Genomic DNA, 10,280 nt, shown 5'->3' on the forward strand with positions numbered 1-10,280 from the left:
CGTGTCTGGTCAGAATTGCAGACACTTTCAAATTCAACCCTACTTCACGGCTTTTTTTCAACAGTGACCTGTACTTGTTAAGTAATTCCGCTGGTCTGCTACTCTTAATATCATTAGTGCCAACGTGTACAACTATATCACCTTTTGTGCCCTTAAAAGATGATATCTGCTCTACAACGTCATCAACCTTTGCCCCTGGCAGACATACCCTGGTCCTGTTCCACCTATCCTTTTTACAAAGCATGTTCCCCGTTTCCCTGACAATTGAGTCAGGGAAACGGGGAACATGCTTAGTTTAGCATTATTTTCCAGGATGTCTAGCTAGATCTCAGCATTCATGGTTTCATGAATGCTGGAGCCTTAGCATTTCTTCCGTGAATGTTTCCTCTATTAGAGGAGCAGCATTTCCTCCATGAATGTTGAGGCTCCAGGCGGTCACGCTCTCTCCGAGGGACGATGCAATCCAGTGGGTAGTCTTCTCCAGGTATCCGCTACACCCAGACAACTGTCAGAGCTGCAGACCATGTTCAGTGACTCGTCCCTCCAAATCACACCTTTCCATTGGTCTATGGTCCAAGAATAGTAGGCCCTACACCAAGCTATGATATTAGTTGTTAATAGCATGATATTAGTTGGTGTGCATGTGGCTTCAGGACGGCTGCACGACAATGGTAACCCATATCATACAACATTCTGTGCATTGTTCTAGTATTGACATTTATACCAATAGCCTTACTGAGGGCCTGTGTGCTGTAGAAACGTCGACATGTGTTCCAAGCAGGCGATTCTTTTCAAGGGGCTGTCTTTTCGCGTTCCATCAGCATCGGAGGTTTTTCGAGCCGTTTCGTGACGTTCTGTACCAGTGCGCTTCCATTTTGCAGATCACGTCAGTAATCGTCGACCTAGGAAATTTCAATGCTTGGAATGTCACATACAATCCTCATCAAACGCCTACGACCATATTTATGGTTATGTCTGGCACGTAATTCGTAGGTAAGACGTGATGAACTATCAACGGATGGTTGGTATGCCTTATAATTACGGTAGTATGCGTCAGTGTAACTAATGAATGAAACGGTATTTCATGTCCGTCACGGCAGGAAGCTAGGTTTGGAACCGATTTTTATCCCTGGAAATCTGGTCATCCTATCTAGTACCAGCTAACTAAACTACTTTTTAAAAAAATAAAAAAATAAAACACACATATCTTCCCCCCTTCTAAATGGGATAGAATTTCAGATCTTTTCCACAAAGTGTAAAAAGATGCCCGTCACGAGAGTGTGGTGTGAATTATTTTTTTGTTTTCGTTTAGTTTCCACATGTGGCAGTACTATGCTACGCGTTTGGAACAAGATATGTTGTAAGTTGTTAAATTGAATGGTATTATTACTAATGAAATTTGTATTTTCATTGAAAGTTTAAGTTGTAGAGTGCGTTATTTTTATAATTTCGAAACGGGGCAAGATACATAATCATGAAGGAAATTGTGACTTCGAACTGCGAAAAGGATTTTCTCCTACAAGTGTTAGATTTTAAGAGGCTCGATGGTCGTGAATTCAATAAAGGAAGGAATATCCATATTTTGTTTGGTGTTGAACGAGGATGTTGCCTTATTATACAAGGTAATACAAGAGTGTTAGCTCAGGTTTCTTGCGAAGTTATTCAACCCAAGCCATCTAAACCCGCAGAAGGTGTTTTATTCATAAATTTTGAACTGTCCCCTATGGCAGCGCCTAATTTTGAACCTGGGCGTCCATCAGAATTTGCAATTGAATGTGCGAGGAATTTGGAGAGGTGTATAAGAGATTCACGTTGCATTGACTTGGAATCTCTGTGTATTGTTGCAGAAGAAAAAGTATGGGCAATACGTGTGGATGTCCACGCCCTTAATTACGATGGGAATATTTTGGAATCTGCAACAATCGCCACTATTTCATCTCTTTTGCACTTTAGAAGACCCAGTGTAACTGTGATAGGGACTGAAGTGACTATTCATAGCATAGAAGACTGTACCCCAGTTCCTTTAAATTTGCATCATATGCCACTTTGTATTACATTTGCATTTTTTAGCGAGAAAAAATGTATTCTTATCGATCCTACAGAGTATGAAGAGAGGCTATCAGATGGGAAAATGGTAATAGGTGTTAATGCACATCAGGAAATATGCTCGCTTCATCATAGTGGGGCACTGGTGGTTACAAAAGAAATTATACTACATTGTGCAAAAATTGCAGCCCTTAGAGCTCAAGAGATTACAAAACTCATCAAGAAAGCTTTGGAGGATGAAAATCAGAAAAGGTCTGCTGGTTTGGATGTAGGATTTGCACATATGTTACGTACTGGTACCATCCTTGCATCTAAGCACGTATCTACTCCATTCACAATTATGGTAAGCAGTGTGAAAGACAATGAAATTGCTGAACAAGAAATGCAAAATGGAATTGCAGAAGAAGTGTCAGTACTTGGACCTGGCACAGCTCATTTAGGAGAAGGCCCACCACCTCTGTGGGATTATCAAGAAAGTACTAAAGAAGAAGAACAACAAGAACGTGTTAATGAAGCTGAAGAGCCACCTATTCAAATAAAACTGGAAAAAGAAGGTGGAATGGAGGAAGAGGAAGGGGAAGAAAGTGAAGAAGAACTGTCTACACTTAATCCAGAACAATTAGATATAAGTACAGAATCAGAAGAGAATGATTCTCATGTTTTTTCTCGAGGCTGGTATTCAAAAAATGCCTTCTTGTAACATTCTTATTAAAGTGAAAAAATTATGACTGTGTACTGGTAGTGATATGTTGTTTTTGCTGTTGCCATTTTCTTCAGGTTAAAACTATCCTTATATCAGATTTATTCTTTCATTTTATCACTGTTCTTTCCAATTATCCTTTGAAAGTGGCATCATGTAATGTGATTTTGGCATTTAAGAGTGTTTTTGAAGGAGATTTGTTTGGGGAGAAGGGGTTCTTAAACGAGAGAATTTACTGTATACCATTAAAAATTGATTAGACATCTAGAAATGTGGGCTCATAATAGGGTATGGAATGTCGTAGAGTAAACTATTATAATATTTATAAAGGAAACATTTATCAATTTATAATATGAAGTAAGCATTTATAGCTCTAAAATATTTTTAAAATAAGCAGTAGAAATAAGTAAGCATTCATTCTGAATTAGATTTTACTGTAGTGTCTTATGTTACTCAATTTAATTTTTTACAGCTTATCTTTCATATTCAAACTGTTGACATTCTTGCATTATTTTGTTTATCAGTATGACTGGTGTTGCCACTCCGTTTTTCAGTATCACTCAATTCTGTGATATTAACTGATAACTTTCCAAGTTCCCACTAACTTTATAATATCACAAAATTCTAAAAGAATGGATTCAAAAGCTAATTAAATTATGGTCTTTCCAAATTTCTTGTTATTTTTGATATATTTTTTACCAAGTTTTTTTTTTTTTTTCTATTTCATGGAGAGGAAACCCCTAGTTTATAGTTATCTTTAAGAATAGTAAAGGCACAGGATGTTGTTCAAGTCACTTTATATATATGTGTGTGCACAGTCAATTGTTATATGCAGTATTTTGGAAGAGAAAGGGAAATAGCTTTATTTTTACTGTACACTCATACATATAGGCTGTGTTAGAGTCAGTAAGAGTAAGAACAGGCACATGTACACCAATGCTAGGCGCCTCTGTTGCCAGGTGGGCAGGAGCGGCAGTGCGTAGCACACGTTTCTTGATTAGACCGGGGTTCGAGCCCGTGACCACCAAATACGGAGGATGCGGAAAGGTCAGGGAATCACCACCGCATATCCCCGGAGCAATATGGCCCTAGTTGCTAATGCTCCTAAAAACCGAATAACAACATCAATGCTAGGAGCATAGAAAATAAATTTGATGAATTATTTAAAGTGTTGGACAAGACATCAAATGCAGACATTGTTAGGACATCAGAGACATGCTGACACTCAGATATAAGTGATGCAGAATTTGAATATGGGGAGTATAATGTGTACAGAAAGGGCAGACAGGATTGGAGCGGGGAAAGAGGGGGTTATGCTTTTAGTGAAGAAACATAAAATCTAAGCCACTGACATCCAGTTGAAATGGGTGGTCAGTGCAATGTTGAGTCAGTTTGGTGTGACATACACACTGGGAAAGCAAAAATGAGATTAGGAGTGTGTTATAGGCCAAATGACTTAAGAGTACATCGAACAACTGTACAGAGAAATAGAGTAGGCCAGTAAATCAGACTGTTGTAATGGGGGATTTTTACTTTCCAGATATTTACTGCAACTTGTGGGTTGGTCACACACGCTAGCAAGACTTATTATTAGCTATATGGTGCAAGGAAAGCCTGAGGCCTATGCTGCACCATCCAAAAAAAAAAAAAAAAAAATCTGAATTACCCTGAGGGAGAGAGAGAAAACAAGTGTCAGAAGTAGAAGGGAATCGCCAAGAAAGAGAAGACATTTAATTTATCCAGCTCAGGACCCTGTGTGTGCCAAGCCCATACTCACCAGATGTGAACCCTTGACTTTTGTGGATTTATTGGGTGGCAGCGTGTTAGCGAGGGAGTAATACTCTTGATCTGATTATCAGCAGTGATTATTCATGCATTAAGGGAATCTGCAGATAAAGGAACCACTAGGTGTCAGTGATCACAGTGTACTGATGTGGGATTTACTCAAAGATGTAACTACCGTCAGTGGTAAAGGGAAGGGAAGGGTTTTTGCTTTCGTAAAGGTGAGTACAGTGGTCTCAGACAGTTTTTAAATTCTATACAGTGGGACAAGTTGATTTTACCATCAGCAAATTCTAAATGGGAAGGAAGCATTCAAGGAATTAATCATAAAGCTACTAGGCTTTTCATACCAAATAAGAAATACTCTACTATGAATAGTAAGTTAATGATAACTTTTTGATAATATTTTTGATAACATTTTATGACAATATTATGATTACCCAAAACCTAGAAAATATCCAGGATCAGGTCCCAAAGATGCTGAATTTCAGAGGTTTAACTGTATATTATTTAATTATATTCATTTACAGTATTTTCTTATATGGATCTTAAGAACAATTTTATTATAAAACTTTTGCAAAATAATAAAATTATACAATCCTATATTAAATAAATTAACTGCAGTGTTTCAGTATGTATTTTTGTGGTTGTGGAAGGGTAGTTTGAATAAATTCAAGGAAGAACTAGACAAATTCATGGGGGGATGGGATGGGATGGACAGGTGAGGTGGATACATTTTTTTGATAAGCTTTTTTTCTTGCATCATTTGTCATTACTAATACCAAATCATTCCTATTTGATGCATCAAATTTTTCCACACTGCTACATCCTACTCTTTTTTTTTTTTTTTTTTTTTCCACCAACTATAAGAGCTATATAAAGTTTTTATTCTCTGTTTTCTATTTATTAAATATACCCTTCATTTGACTAATACAAGCTATACCAGCAACTGTCTGCAATCAGGTGTTTCAATATTTCTTATGCTGAGTATGATTCCATCTTCTGTAAAATGTCTGGATAATTCTCTTTTTTATACTATGTACATCCTTGAATGCTACCTGTGCTGCTGTACTCTCCCACTCTCAATATAAAGTGCTTTTAATTCACACTTGGTGTTGATAGTTTCATCACTTAATGTGTCAGTTCAACACTGAATGATGCTCTTTCTTTTCTAGATGCAAGGATAGAAAAAGCAGAAAAAATGCATACCTCATGGAAAATTGCTTTGAGCACTAATACATACTGAGTACATGTAGCCTGTTGAAAATAATTTTAAAATATTTTTTTCTTATCAGTGATTTTTATGTAATTTGTAAGATTTATATTACAAATATTGAAATGAAAAATAGAGAAATAAATTATGCATGTTAAAGATATTTTATTTTAACTGTGGGGGAGGGGGGGGATATTAAATTTTGAGTAGAACTGAAATGGTTAAATGGGAATAACAGTCGCAAGAAATTTTTAAAACTGATTTTTACCTCATCATACCATAATTACAAGGAATCTATATTGTTTAGTAGCTTTAACTTGTGTTTTAATATATTATAAAATAAACAATTAAAAACACTGCTTAATAACTGAAGGGCAGGGCTGTATTTTTTACATTGGTTTAATAAACCCCACCCTTTAAACTTTAAGCTAATAGTTTAAGTCAGTGGTTTTCAACTGGGGTGCCGTGGCACCTTACAGTGCCGCAACAACATTCCAGGGGTGCCACGTAATTTGGGTTTAAGTTACTTAAATTATTATTATTTTTTAATTTATGTTTATTTCATTATAAAAAGGCGTAGGTATCTTTTTAATTTTGTGGTGGTCTATAATTGATGTTTACTTAGCACCTCTATATAAAGAATAAAATTATATACTGTATATATATAATTTGTATTATGAAATGTATTTTTTATAATTATATTAGGGAAGGAGCAGCAGTGCATAGCACACGCTTCTTGATTAGACCGCGGTTCGAGCCCGTCACCACCAAATACGGAGGATGCGGAAAGATCAGGGAATGACCACCGCATATCCTGGAGCAATATGGCCTTAGCTGCTAATGCTCCTAAAAAAACCAAATAACAACAATAATAACAATTATATTATTGTAATAAATATCATATAACATATTTTTTAATATTTTATATATATATATATAGAATTGGATCTAACAGGCAGAAAATTGAGTAGGGGTGCTGCAAAATAAAATAAATTACTTAGGGGTGCCGTTATTAAAAAAAAGGTTGAAAACCACTGGTTTAAGTCTTAAACTATTTGCAGAAAGCATTTTATAGTGCATAAAATCTGAAAGAAACTTTGAACAAAAAGAAACTATGAAAATTGCTTAAAATTTAAACAATTTCCCAATTCAAGCCTTAAATTTTAAATAACAGTGATAAATTTAGTGGCCAAACAAAGGTATAAATAGCAACAATGTGCCTTTTGTTGCTGGGATTTAGGTACATCAGCAACTTAGACCTTATTGTGTCTGTACAAGTATTCATTCAGTGGGGTTTTTTTTCATGTTATGGGCTGAAAACCCTGAATAATTCAAAGGGGGTATCCCATACCCTCTGCCTAAAATCAGTTGACTACAGCCAAAATTGAAGAAGCCTTTAAAAATTCCTCCATTCTACACAAGTGGACTCAAACACAGAACCTCTCGGTGGATTTTTGGCTGCTGTAAAGGGATAAGTATTTTTAATTTTTACCGTATTCTTCGTTAATTAACATAGTACATTGTGTTTCATAGAGATATTAAAATAGTTTTGGTAGCGTTCATTAGCTTCTTATTTTGAATTTAACCAGCGATTTTTAGAAGTTACGACTCCCGGTGTTGCTGCCAATAATGTTGAACTAGCTGCCATATTGTAGTCGATAAGAAATAGCTTAACATATATATATATATATATATATCTCGAACTGATAGCGAATACGATGCACTGTATTAGTAATCTGTTAGCTTATTGTAGTATTATCAATTAATCAAAAATAATATTAATCTTATTAAAATTGATGTTAATTAAATTGTAATTAAACGGAAATCATGACCCAGACTAGATCTGCAAAGCAATGATCACAGACTAGCGAGAGTGCTGTTACTCGGGGGAGAAACGAAGGGGCAATTCTACAACGCATCAGTCTCAAGAAATATGTGAAATGTTTGCCGACCTTTCTAAAACAGGACGATCTAGCCAAGGAGGATGCCTTTGTGTGTGTGTGTGCTAGGTGTCTACAGTGTCAAGAAATTAGGTGCCAACTCAGCGTTCTGATAGGCATCTATGAAAAATTAATGAGGAGCCCATCATGCTCTCAGCTGCCCAGTTCAACGACAGAGCTCACTCCTGTGCATCAGGCAAAACAGAGGCAATCTCCAAGGCAGAATGTGCTGGTCCCAAAGGAACTAGTTATTGTTGGTGACTCTAATCAGGGAGACAGGGAATATACTATGCAAATAAGGATAGGTGGAAAAGGACCAGAGTATGTCTGCCAGCGGCGAAAGTTGACGTTGGAGAGCAGATATCATCTAAGGGTACAAAAGGTGATGTACACGTTGGAACTAATGACATTAAGATGTATAAGGCATTGAATGGTTTGAGCATGCTCAATGCTGATGGAATTCTTTCTCTTGCTCAGAGTAATCACTTCAGAGGGCATAAATTCAAATTGAGGAAAGACAGAAGTAGGATAGATGTGCGGAAGTTTGCCTTTAGCCAGCGGGTGGTTGGTTGGTGGAACAGACTTCCATCCTTTGTTGTGGAAGTTGATAACCTAAATAAATTTAAGGCTGAGCTGGACAGGTACTTGGAACAAATGGAGGGGTGAAATGGGAGCATGTTTTTTTTTTTTTTTTTTTTTTTTACTAATGCTAAAGAGTAAGAGATCTGCAGATTTACTCAAGTACAGGTCAATGTTGAAAAAAAGTCGCAAGTTAGGGTTGAATGTGAAAGTGTCTGCAATTCTGCCCAGACACGATAGGAGGGAGTATATGATGATTGCCTTGTCGATCGATTTGTCCCTAGAGAGATTGTGCAAGAGTCAAGGGGTAGAATTTTTTTTCAGCCTGGTCTGTGCTTGTTGACAGGAGAGACTGCTTCTACAGGGATGGGATACACTTAAATAGAAAGGGTGCAAGAATATTTGCTGATGCTATAGAGGCATTATTAGTTGGGTCGGAAAACTGCTAGCTTGGGGAGGTACACAGACTAAAAGGTTAACGGTGGCGGCAGGCAGAGGCAAAAGTGATTCTTGCACTACTTCTATTAGAATGAGCAGCAGCCTGGAAAGCAGGGTAATAGAAATTTCCAGCACCACTGGGAGTCATAGTGGAACAAATAAATACATGGGCTGTGTTAGGGTAACTAAGAGTAGGAGCAAGTGTATGTGTACTTGCACGTACACCAATGCTAGGAGTATAGTGAATAAATTTGATGAGCTTGAAGTGCTAGTCAAGATATCAAAGTCAGATACTGTTGGAATATCAAGAGACGTGGTGTCACGCAGATATAAGCAAAGCAGAATTGGAATTTGGGAAGTACAATGTGTACAGGAAGGGAGGAGGGGTTATGCTGTTAGTTAAGAAACAAATAAAATCTAAGGAAGTGCATCCAATTGATTTTGGTGGACAATGCAGTATTCAGTTTGGTGTGAAATAAGCACTGGGAAAGGAAAGATGAGAGGTGTGTCTTATAGGTCTGATGAGTATAATGAGCAATTCTGCAGAGAAATAGTGGGCCAGTAAATCAGAATGTCTTATAATGGGGGATTTTAACTTTCCAGATATTGACTGGAGCTTGTGGGTTGGTCACTTGCACACTAGCAATACTTTTGTGGATTTATTGGATGACTGTTTTCTACAGCAGCACGTTCAAGAGGCAACCAGAGAGAATAATACTCTTGATCTGATTATCGGCAGTGATTATTCGTGCATTAAGAATTTGCAGATAAAGGAACCAATGGGTGATCACAATGTATCGATATGGGAATTACTTAAAGATGTAACTACCATCAAGGCTAAATGGAAAGGCTTTTGCTTTTGTAGAGGTGACTACGGAGGTCTCAGACAGTTTTTAAATTCTGTACAGTGGGATCAACATGATGTTACCAACATTGAATTCTAAATGGGAAGCCTTCAGGGACTTAATTTTGGAGGCTACTAGGCTTTTCATTCCAACTAAGAAATACTATCCAAGGTTTTGGCCTAAATGGATGTCAAATGAATTAATGAGGCTTGTGGCAGAGAAGAAGAATGTATAGGATGCATATAAAGTATCAGGTGACAAGCCTATGGCAGGTACAAACTAGTCTGTAATCAAGTCACAAAGGAGGTTAGGTAGGCAAAGGCAGATTACAAGAAATCTTTGGCAAAGGATGCAAAGAAATATAGCAAAGAGTTCTTTACTTATGTAAACTCTAGAAGGAAAGGGATGCATCAGATTGGACCACTTAACATAGATGGGTTGACTGTTGATGATCATGCTCAGGTAGCTGATAAACTGAATGAGTATTTTGCATCCATATTCACACATGAGGAGTTATTCAATGAGTGGAGTACCAGACGTTTATCAAATGCTAACAGGGAGGAAGGTGATTTTGTAATAACTGAGCAAAGTGGAGGAGAAATTTTTGAAGTTAAATATAAGGAAGGCAACTGGGGTGGACAGAATCTATCCAGTTATATTAAAGGAGGCAGCTAAGGAAGTAAGCAAACCCTTATTCATAATTATGAGAGCTTCCTTGGACTCGGGAGGTCCCCATG

General features: G+C 37.1%; 1 pseudogene; it reads left to right on the forward strand.

Moving 5' to 3' along the window:
* The first annotated feature begins 1,409 nt into the window (after window positions 1–1,409).
* LOC150091404 (exosome complex component RRP45 pseudogene) lies at window positions 1,410–2,746 on the forward strand (annotated as a pseudogene).
* Window positions 2,747–10,280: the final 7,534 nt, after the last annotated feature.

The sequence above is a fragment of the Mastigoproctus giganteus genome, chromosome 1 (genome assembly GCF_048544385.1).
Source record: "Mastigoproctus giganteus isolate SK-2022 chromosome 1, ASM4854438v1, whole genome shotgun sequence".
Taxonomy (NCBI): Eukaryota; Metazoa; Arthropoda; class Arachnida; order Uropygi; family Thelyphonidae; genus Mastigoproctus; species Mastigoproctus giganteus.